Genomic DNA, 12,136 nt, shown 5'->3' with positions numbered 1-12,136 from the left:
GTTACAGATTTCAAAGTCATCTATAGATAGCCTAAGTGCAAAAGATAGCTGTTTTCTGGACAGCAGTGGGTTTTCCTTGAAGAAGGAGCCGTCACAATATGACTTAAAATGACCAAACTGCGAGTTAAAAGGTTCAACTAACACTTTGTCAAGAATATCATTCCTTTGTAATAACTCGGTTAAAACACTCAGAATTGGCACATAAACAAAGGTTTTCTTCTTGTCACCAGCGTCTAAATTGTACTCCACTGGCTCAATGACAGGGAAATTATCTCTGAAATACAATGACCTCTTATGGTCAGTGCCAAAAGGACCTGTCTTTGAAAGTAAGTAAAGAGGATTTGTTTCCTGTAGTGTTTCTGTCAAAAGATTTAAAACAGCGCTGTCAAGGTTATGATAATGTATCCTTAACACATTTTCAATGGACCGACTAGTGAACTCTCCTGCCAAAACGCCAATTTCATAGAGTTCATTCTCTATTTCCTGTGTAGCTGTTTTGAAGACATGCAAAATTGTCTGCATTCGTAGGAATAAAGATGTAAGTCTATGCCTAACTGAGTCTCCATTCTCTTCATTATCTTCATCACAATCATTTTGAGGGATATCACTCTCTATAGGATTAGTTTTTGTATGTTCTTCACTGGTAGAAATTGGTGGACTATAATCAGAAATCAGGTCAGCTCTTAAATCTGTAAATCCACAATTACTATGGTGTCGACTTTTATGTGCTGTAAAGGTAGAATACACATTGGACTTGAATGCACACAATTTAAAAGGACACTTAAGAGTTTCCCTATTTTTCAAATGACATCTCAAACGAGTAAAATATTGTTTAAGACTGCAAGGCTCAGAAAAATCACATAAATCACACTGTAATCGAGAAGTCAGTCCTTCAGATTTACAAGAATGAAACCCATGCCTCAACAAATGATTCTTTAAAGCAACTTGTGTTTTAAAAGAACAAACACAGTCATTATAAATACATGGCAAGGGGCATGATCTGCTGTAATGTGAGTGCTTTACTTTGTAATGTTTTATAATGCTACGCTGGTTCGGTGTGGAAAATTTACAATACTTGCAGATCCAAGTCATCTGGGGCACAGATCCTCCAAGCCAGTCCTCCAGACCTGTAAAAGGAACATGTTCAGAAACATGTCCAAAAATAAATAAATGAAAAATCAATCACGATTCTCTTTTTTTCAGCTTACACTCTTACAGGACTCATATTTCATTTTGCCAAAAATTGGACATTTTATGAAGCAGCAACATGTCAGAAAAGCTAATTCACCAGCCAACAATGACTCATATTTGATACAGCAGTCTCACTGTTGAACTGCTCCACACTGCCACACCTCATTTGCTGATAACTAATATGTTTTTATTTATTTATAGTGCTGAGACCCCAGTAGCCTTCTGAATCTCACGTTCTCATGTTCTATGATGTGAACATCTGTCTATCCAAATACTGAACCCAGAGGCAGCGGTGCACTTTTGTCCAGTAGTACACACCTGTAGCTTCACTTTTCATTCAAACAGTGTGGCTGCCACAGCTGTCAAATTTCATCAATGAGACCAACATTTATCTTCCAAGAAGAATTTAACTAGCCAGCCGTTAACCTCTAAAAACCTGTGGGTAAGTTAATCGGCTTGCTTTCTACCCAGGGGTGACGACAGAGCCCGGCTGACACTCAGAGGTGAGCAGCTGGGCTGCTCGTAGCCGAGCACCCCGGCGGCCGCCGATCGGCTGGGCCCACAGGTGGCTCTTCACTTCTCCGAAAACTTTATTGGGGATCTAAACGGAACCTTTCTCGCATGAAAAACATGTTAAAACTTAATAAAGTAACATATCAACAACTAGCAAGAATTAGCCTACAACAGCTTATAGCTTACCTCACCGCTATCGCTTCGAGCGACATGCAATCTGGGGAAACTCCAGACCTGCCAACATGTACGCATTTCTCGTACTCAGCACCCATTTTGACCCTTAAGTACGATTCACTGCTCTCCAGTACGCATTTTGTTGCATCTTCGCCGGTTTCAGTTTGTTTGCATTCTATTAAGTTGTTTCTGCCGCTGAGCCACAGCAATCTGTTATAAGAGTGGCGTGTCTTCTTTAAGAAACTCGGCAGTGAGTGTGTGCGTACGTGTGAGGGAGGGAGAGAGAAAGAGAGAGCGTGCATAACCCTGTGTCAAATGTAGCTACAGAACGGAGTTAAACAATAAAGCTGCTGCCCTGCCATGGAAGAATGAGTGCCCTGGGTCTTCACTGAACGTCTGCTGTGTGACGGGGGTTAAACACAAGCATCATCGCTCGTCCCTGCAGTTGTACACGGCTCCTCTGTGCTTTCAGACCACGATCGGGAAGCTGATCGGTTAACGCTATAAGCGGAGTGAAAAGGCGAACTAGAGCGCTGTATTTGAAACCACTCGCCCACCTGCCCCTCCTAGCCAAATGCTTTGCACATTTATTTAATGTTACTGTATACTGTCGTGTTCACAGCGGCCAGGAATACTGTAATATGCAGTAACGGTAGAGTAAACCATATCGAACAGTCAACTGTATTTGAAACCGCCTAATACCGGAATCGCACATGCAAATAAAAGCAGGTCTAAGGAGGTGTGCGTCGTGAATTTGCCGAAAAACAAAGCTAAGGAGAACGAAGCTAAATCTGAACGGTACCAATGCATGCACACACAATTTAACCAAAGCCGTGGCCAAAAACAACTAGACGGCCCGCTTTTATCTTAGATAGGCAGGGAAATTCTGATATCAAAATGTCGTTGCTGAATTCTGACAGTTTGCTAGCTAAAAAGGGTAATATTTTGTAGATTTAAAGGCTCTTTGTAATAAATAACTTAAGAAACCTCACATGGAAACCATTTAAACACTGAAAGAATGGCACTGACTGAACCTTATAACTTACAAAAGTAGTTATTTACCTCATTTTGTCCACTGGCGATGCTGCGTCTGGATTGAAATGGCCTCCTTTCCAAGTGAAACGCGCCAATCTTTGACTTGTAGGGTTGAAACAACTCAACAATCTGAGTTACCTAGACTGTTCTAATTTAACTGAGGAGTTGACAATATTAATACTTAATATTTCAAGTTGGCCCAATGATTTAGATACTTTTAGTTGGACTAAGGAAAAAGAGTTGAGGAAACAAAAAAACCCAAATTCATTTTTACAGTGTATAGACACTGGTACAGTTAAGGATATAGCCCTTAGTAGGGCTGGCTCAGGCAACTGAACCATCCCTTAGTTATGCTGCTATAGGCCTAGGCTGCTGGGGGACATCCCATGATCTACTGCGCACTTCTTCTTCTTTCTCTTTCTCTCCTCAGACCCACTCTCACATTTATTAGCCTTTATTACATGTCATTAACTCTGTGTCCTCTCTGTCCCGTAGTCCTGTGTTTGTTTCTCTCTGGTCTCTCTTTCTCTACCTTTCTGCAGGTACCTCTGGCTCCGGAGCTGCATGTCCTATGGTCCTGGCTCCACCCACCTGCTGCTGTTTATTGTTTACAATGATCTATTTCTAACATGTTTAATGTTCCTTTCTGCTACAGATATATATTAATATATTAGATTAATATTCTTTGCAGACTGTAATGGAAATAATTACATCATGACGTCATGACAGCTTTTTGCCTCTGTGCTCTGTTTCCTATCATAACTGTAATCTGCTGAGCACACATTATCCAATAACTGTTCACTAACTGTAATGTAAATGCTGACGCTCTAACATTGTCCATTTTCTGTATTATGCTACATGTCCTTCTCCCCCTCTCCTCCATTCCTAGCTGTCCTATCTTCCTCCTTTTCCTCCTTTCACCCAGCCCGGCCATCGGCAGGAGGGTCCCCCATCTGAGCCAGGCTCTGCTCAAGGTTTCTTCCTGTTAAAAGGGAGTTTTCCTTGCCACTGTCACCTTAAGTGCTTGCTCTGGGGTCAGACTCTGGGTCTCTGTAAAGCGCTTTGAGAGAATTTTGATTGTGGAAGGCGCTATATAAATAAAATTGAATTGAAATTGAATTAAACACCAGGTCTGCAGGTCCAGTGAGCAGCCTTTGTAAAAAAATGGAGCCTAAAGGCAGCATGATGTCATCAGCATATGCTGACAATGACACAGGGATATCACAGCCAGGAAAATGAACACCAGATCATGTCTTAGTTTGTGAAGAAGAGGCTCTATGGCCAGACTGTACAACATCCCAGACAGAGGACATCCCTGTCTGACCCCTCTCTGAACATCAAAAGGAGCACTAATGCCCCCCATTCATTTTCAGAACACTCGCAATGTCACCGTAAGGAACCTGGATCATGGCAATAAAACCTGAGCTCAAACCAAAAGCAGCTAAAGTTTGCCACATATACTGGTGTTCCCCGGTCAAAAGCTCTTTCCTGATCTATGGAGATCAGCCCAGTATCTTCACCCAGTGAGCCAGAAACCTCAAAGACATCTCCAATTAGAGTGATGTTATCATTTATCAGCCTGCCAGGTACACATTAAGTCTGGTCAGTGTGTATGACAGAAGCCATCACCTCCCTCAGTCTGTCACACAGTTCATTCAGCACCAACACTCTGTCCACCCCATGGGTTGGTGCATAGATATTAACAAAAACTAAAGTCACCTTTTCATACTGAGCTGTGATTTTCATTAAACAGCCTTTGATGATTTCCTCAACTACACAGGAGGAAGGACTGAAACTTCTGGAGAAGACAGTCCCCACCCCCCGCTACAACTGGACTTATGTCTCAAATACACCTGTCCTGTATATTCCTGCCTTCAATCAACTTCATTCTCCAGGTTACTGTGGGTTCCTGTGGGTTCCTGGATCATCAGAACATCAGCTTTCTTTAGTTCCATCAGCTTAAAAAGAGCAGCTCTCTTAAGTCTATCTCTTGCCCCATTAAGAGTGCCCACACAGGGAAGCTGGTGTGGATCAGTGCCTTGCTCAGTGGCACCACAGCCATGGTCGCAGAGGCAGAGGATACACGTCTCCTTCACCACCACCGTATCCATTTTTTGCGCTTGGTTGAGGAATCAAACCCACAACCCTCTGATCTCAGGCTGGTCCAAAGTCCAAAGCTGCACTCTTAATGTACTGCGCCACGGCTGCCCTAAAAATACAAAGAGCAACCAGGTCCCACCGAGATTTGAACTCGGATCGCTGGATTCAGAGTCCAGAGTGCTAACCATTACACCATGGAACCACTACAGCTGTCCCTGAGATTTCTGGGCTGAAGCTGGGAGAGTTCAGTCACTCAGTTCATGAACTGATGAGACAACTTACAGAGTGAATAGAGTGGCAGAGTGAACACCAAAGTGCTTTAACATTTTTTGCACTTGGTTGAGGGATTGAACTCCTGACCCTCCGATCTCAGGCCAGTCCAAAGCCACACTCTTAACGTGCTCCGCCACAGCTGCCCCACCTAAATGCCCAGATTTTTTTGTCAAGGGCCTCGCTGACTCAGTAAAAAGGTTCAGATCTGGGATATGATCTTTCACCTTCACACACCTGCCGCCTTTAGTTCCCTGCAGGAATTTTCTGATGTCAGCAGGAAGATACAGACTCTGCTGATCCTCCTGTGTCGGTGTGACAGTGCCATTCCACTCCATAGAACATTTTACAGTTTTACTTCTTTTAAAAGTTTTTGCCCTATTTTGCACAATTTCTGTTTTTTTTTTCTTTTTTGAGACAATTTCAAGAACTCTTCATCAGACATATCCTCCTCATCAGTTTGCTCCTCATTCTTTGGACAGTGTCTCGTCTTCAATGAACGGGCGGATGTTGGAAATAATAATCTTTTTGGCTGGATTAACCAGCAGAGGCACAAGAGTAAATGTGTCCTGGATAACTATTCCAGTTTCAACCAACTCACTAACTTTGGCAATGCTGTTCAAAAAAATAACTGCACCATTCCTGCTGGAGGCAGACTTCACGCTGCCGTACCCCATCACCTCACCGACCACTAGATTTGCGTCCTCCACCGTGCACGAGTTTGATTGCATGCCGGCGTGTTACCTTCTCAAACTCGGCGCCCATCTCCACAGCTGGCATCCTGCCCAGCCAGGCAGGTAGCTACACTACCAAACCCTGCACCTGATCTACAATCAGCTAAAACAAAGAAGAAAGAAAGAAGGAAAGAAAAAAGATAGAAAAACACAACACGAAACAACAAGAGTCAGTTACACTAACACTTTGCAACGCTCCATCCACTCACTCACCATCCACTCAGAGAGAGAGAGAGAGAGAGACAACACATTATGTTTACTCTAAGAGTATCATTATATGTGTGTATGTTGAGACTGTTATCATTAGTAGTAGTATTACCTGCATTAGATGCATCACATGACATGTTCAGACTGTGATAGTTTGTTAAATCATCAGACAGATGAAAAAAGGCTCCAGCTTTGTTGCTGTCAGGTGTTGAAATGCCACAGGTGGACTTTGAAGTTTTCTTCTCCCCTTAAGGAGCTTAAATGCAGTAACAGAGGAGACATGATGGTGGGTGTAACACAGAACTTCACTTTGATTTTATCCCCAAGTGCTTTTCATTCAAAATATCTTATTTCACTGAGAAGGAATTTTCTCTTCCACAACAACAGATGTGAGGCTGTTGATGGATTTTGTTCTCAAAACGCAGCTTTATAATCTATTATAACATCATATGATGGATGTTTTGCACCTTATTGTAATTCATAGGCAAGACACACAAGATGCATAAAGAATAAGATCAATTTTCTATGGACGTCGTGGTTACATCACTGCATTTTCACTTGTGGTGGCAGAAAACCAGCAGAAAAAAGTCAAGGTAAATGGGTGAGATCTTAAATTGACACCTGCCATCTAAAGACACACCCTTTTTCTGCTGATGTCACTGAAGATTAAACCCGACATGTACTTGCATTACATTTCACTCACAGCCAGGAGGTCCAAGACGCCTTCTTCTACAATTATCTTTATGCTCCACAACCACTGGGCTAAAGTGGGCAGATGTAGGAAGGGACTCTGTCCTAGGTTTTCTAAAATTAACTCCTTCTACCTTAGACCAAAGATTTACCAATGACCCTCTGTATGTACAGAAATGGTTTCCAAATAAGTTACAATGATTAGTAATAATTTCCAGTTGTCAATGTATATATCACCATGAACGCTAAACTTTCATTTTAATTTCAAAAGGGAACATATTGTTAGTCCTACAACTTTTTCCCAGTTAAGCAGGAAAAGTTTGGTTTGCATTATCAGTAACATGACACAGCTGTCATGCTACTGATAATGCAAATGATCAGTAAATAGTGACATAAGGCTGATATCCCAAAGTACAAACAAGAGCACAGGAGTGAGACTAAACTCCAAACTGTAGAGACTGAGGTAGAAGCTGCAAAAGTCCTGAGAGCTGAAAACAGAGAAACGTTTTAGAACAGAGCTTTCTCTCTAATCTTCAGCATAGATACACAAGTTTAGCTACTGAAGACACAGCTAAGGAGAGGAGGATGTTCTTCTCTCTCCCATGGTGTTGTGCTTTCTCGTCTCTGCAGTTACTTCCACCTCCAGAGCTGCAGAGTCTGGATCTGTGGCTGCAGGCAAACTACTGTTCCACATGCAAAGCACTGGTGGTTGATCTTCAACATAAATGATAAAAACACTTGGAGGACGCCTGTTTCAACTATATAAGTCAGACTGCTGAAGCCTCATGTTTGCTTCTTTTGAACTTTGGACGTCCCTTTTACACAGGACATGGACTGTGGATTTTATGCTCCATCATTTAGGAGGATCCAAAGCAACAACCACAAATGATTTCAATTTACATAAAAGCATGTGAATGTTTTTGAACATTTGAACTTTAAAAGATAAATTTGTAAAAAATAGGCACCTTTCCTTTAACATGAACCATAATGCTTTGAAGCAAAGATGGATACTTAAGTTGACAATAGGAAAATCTCACAGATACAATCAGCATAAATAAACTGAACATGTACTGAAACCTTTGGGCTGAAGTTCTTGTGTGATTAGACATCATGTTAATTTAACAAACACATCCCACTGAGCTAAAACACTGACATCAACTAAAAAAGGTTTTGACTTACTGAAAACCTTGGAGGTGATCTGGACTTTCCTGTAGTTTCCTCTTGTCCTTGTAACAGCAGTAGCTCCTCCCTTCCTTGTCAATAATTGTGCAGAAATATCTGAGTGCTTCTTTCTTCCTAAATCATGAGCAAGTCCTGTCCAGTCCAACTGTTTCTGCTCCTGTTTGACTTCTGAACTTGTCTCTGGCTGTGTGTCCACTTACTGCAGCCTGTGACATCAGACTGTAGAATGTTGATACATCAAAGGCATCAAAGGACAAACACACACACACATACACACATTCTCGTCTTAATATAGTTGTAACAATTTATGTTGCCATAAGTCATTCCCTTGCCCCTTAACCTAACCTTAACCATCATAACTGAAAGCCTAACATTAACCAAAACATAACTCATACTAATGATATTCAATCTTCTTAAAAATACCAAATGAATTACAACAATAAGCACTCAGGACCATTCAGCTGGGTTGGTGAATTCAGCACCAAGGACAGCAGCAGCTGAACTGTACACAACTACATGTACTAACACACAGCAAATTCACAAAGTACTAAAATCTGGAGTCAGACAAAAAAGTGTGAAAGAGTTACATTTATGGGGTTTATTTTATAACTCTGACTACAGTTTGTGTTAAGGTGTACACCCAGGCCGAGTTGAATTTTGGACTTTATTCCCTGGTGTTCAGGATCTGGTTTTAACTCTGTCCCTGGAGTTCACGACGCATTTTATCGCGGCATGAGCAGCACAAGGAACGTCGTCACAAGGCTGGTAAGAGCATGATTTTTATCAGAAAGTACTTTAAATGCGTGATATTTTGTCATTGTTCTCACTGTATTTACTTACATAGTACCACTAATGACTGCGAACTTGATGTTGAACGTAACCCCATTGCTTTTACTCCATTATTTAATTAATGTAATTAATACTGTTTTGGAAATAACCATCCAACAATGCAACCGCATGTCGGTGTTTTAAGAGAATAATTTCCGGCTCAACGGCGCAGACGCAGCTGAAAAGTCAGTTTTGGCTAGCATGCTAACAGTTGAGCTTATAAACTGTAGCCTTGCTGTTTTGAACAGCGGTGAGAAACGTGTATTTTAACAGTGTGTAGTTGGGATAAACTTTAACTTGAACATGTTATTCTCAGACATATGACATTTTCTTCCTTTATGTCAAACCAACATGTTGATCAAAGTACAACATGGAGGGAAGAAGAAGGACATTAAACTGGAAGAGGCTTCTCAGATTTTCTCAGTGCAGGTCAGTCAGATGTTTAGTATTAAATGAATAAAGATGTAAACATGTTGTAACGTGGAGTTGTTATGGTACAGTCCAGCAGAAGTTTCTTATCCCAGAGACTACAACACTGAAAGTCACAGATCAACAGGGAGCAGAGGTGGATGAGGATGTTTCAAAGATCTGTGTTTCTTCATCTACAGTGATGATGGTAGGACATTTAAACATTCATATTTTGCTGCACTTATATTTTGAGAGATTTGTATCTTGACACAGACAAAAATATGTGATTGTGAGAAGTGGATGATAAGAATTCTAAAGTACAGTATTTAATCAGTTCATATTAAGCTGTATGTGTTGTCTGCATTTCAGACCTCCCATCTACTGAAGCATCTATGAACCTGGCTGATCGTTCAGACCTGACAGAATATGTGACCCTCACTACTTGTGGTAAGCAGAGTTATAGGTAATGGTAATGTTTTGTCTTGAGACAGGTAATATCCAGCCAGGTCTGTGATATAGTTTTAATGTGCTGGACTTTAGATTTTATTTGCCTTATACTTGTGTGTGTGTGATCTTCAGATCTAAGTGTCCTGCAGCAAGGGTGTGAAGGCTCCTCCTCTCCAAGTCTGACAGATACACTGTCAGTCTCAAGCACTTTAAGCAGAGACACAAGTGATTCTGGATGCCAGCCTTTGATGGACAGTGTCCTTGCAGCTTGTATACAACTAGATTTTAATCATTATTTATTAAACATAATTCTTAAAAAATGCAAGTAATATGTACAGGTATTAGATGAATGTATTTGTTTACAACATAGATCTAAGTGTAGTTGTAAATATGTTTCTAATGTTTTCTTTTTTAGAATGTGGAGCAAATTCAAACCCAGCAGAGATGACTGTGATTAAAGAGCATGAAGAGACTGGAAGTTTGAAAGATTCCACCACACGGTTACTGGTTAATATTATTGTCGCTCACATGCATGGAAAAGAAGAGTAAGAGGCTTCAACTTATGTGCTTGTATGTTATGTGCCGTAATGTTTGTATGTAATGTTTACAGTAAAGTCACAGATACTATTACACTCTGAATGAAATGGAAAAAGGGGCAAGGTCAGACATGTCCCTAGGTCTGAAACACACCTACAATTTACAATATAATAAGTGATGCACAGATGGTAAAAGTCAGTTTTTTCTGCAGAAGAAACTCACGCTTTTGAATTCTGTTTTTGAGGAATAAAGCTTTCTGGATTCAAGTTCTCTGATCTCCTGTATTTGATTTACTTTGCGATTTTTTTCTCAGCAGAAGACTTGAATACTTAGAAGTTTTTGGAAGAAAAAGACTTAGAGAATGAAGAGTAAAAGAGTAAGGTGTGGTGCATCAATCCCCCTCTTCAGGTCAGCTCTAGCAGCGCTGTACCATGCCCTATAGGCGGAGTCGGGGACTCTGAGGAATGACCGGATGTGGCTGTTCACCCAGGCTTTCTGATTGGAGAAGTCCTGGATGAGTCTTTTTGTTGTCACATGTTCCACAGAGAACCTGATGTAGTTCAGTACAGCTTCTGTGTGTTCAGCCAGGTCCTCGTGTTTGAGGAGCTCCCACTCTGTCTGTGAGAAGCAGTCTGAGAGCTGAGCGAGTGCTTCCTCAGGCCAGCTCCAACACTGCTTCTCACAGACAGCGTGGGAGCTGCATGAACTCATCTTCAGGGGATTCCTCACCTGTTCAAGACACCAAAGAAGAAAATGGGACCTTTCTGTACCTGGAAATGAAAACAAATACCTGAAGGTAACTTAACCTTCCTCTCACCTTCTTTAAAGACTGAGAGACAAGAGAGAATTAAACAGCTTCACTGGATCTTTCCTCTGAGTGTGTGATAGATAATCTGACTGACCGTCTACGAGGTTCAGATGCTCAGAATAGTTGATTCTCCCTGTTTAGGTGAAGATAAGACTCCAACGAGCTGAACAGGTTCAACTGTCTGTGGAAACTTCAGAGAAAAAGTGAGCACAGTGATGGATGAAAAAACAGAACTGCTGCTAAAGCTGCTGAAATACTGAAATATCACTACAGTCATTAGACCAACTGTTACCACTTACAGTTACCACTTGCATTGTTTATTCATCTGACAGTTAAATGAATGTGTGTTCCACTGGTTTCAGGCTCCAGAGCTCAGGAGATGTGAAAGTTTGGGTAGTAAATCACTCACATTAATTCAGACTGTGAGACTCAGAAACTGACATAATCAGAGCACTTTAAATCTGTGCACTCCTGACCTCTAGTGGCTGGAGTCAGTGTGACATGCTCTCACATAACACACCTAATGCACGTTTGAATTTATTCATCAGTTAATAAATGTACATTAGAATTTTAAACATTAATTTAAAGGAAAATGGGAAATTTATCAAACAAAAAAAATCTTTAGATAAACTAAAAATTAGGTCAGAAAAGAATAAAAAACCATCCCAAAAAAAAAGTATTGTATTTTTGATTAGTATTTTCTGTTGTGTATGTTCTGTCATTATACTGACATATGAACTGCCTTTTACCTCTGTCATGGAAGTCAGTTTGGTCTCAATCGACAGAATTATTACATTTAGAAATGTTTTCAATGGTTGAAATACTTTTCTAAATACTTTGGCACTTATACAGGTTTTGTGCATCTTAGTACATAAGTCCCAAAGTATTTAGCAAAGTATTTCAACCAGCTAAATGCTAATTCCTTTTTCCTTTTTTTTTTGACTTTAGAAGAAAATCAAAGTTTGAAGGAAGGACTTGGAAAAAGAGTCAGGGTAAATACTTACCATGACTT

General features: G+C 40.7%; 1 non-coding gene across 1 annotated transcript; it reads right to left on the bottom strand.

The window, feature by feature from the left end:
* Positions 1 to 5,143: 5,143 nt before the first annotated feature.
* On the bottom strand, positions 5,144 to 5,215 carry trnaq-cug. Its single transcript has one exon. It is a non-coding gene; the product is annotated as a tRNA-Gln (tRNA).
* Positions 5,216 to 12,136: the final 6,921 nt, after the last annotated feature.

This window comes from Toxotes jaculatrix, chromosome 12 (assembly GCF_017976425.1).
Source record: "Toxotes jaculatrix isolate fToxJac2 chromosome 12, fToxJac2.pri, whole genome shotgun sequence".
Lineage (NCBI taxonomy): Eukaryota > Metazoa > Chordata > Actinopteri > Toxotidae > Toxotes > Toxotes jaculatrix.
This window is presented reverse-complemented; position numbering and strand designations above follow the sequence as displayed.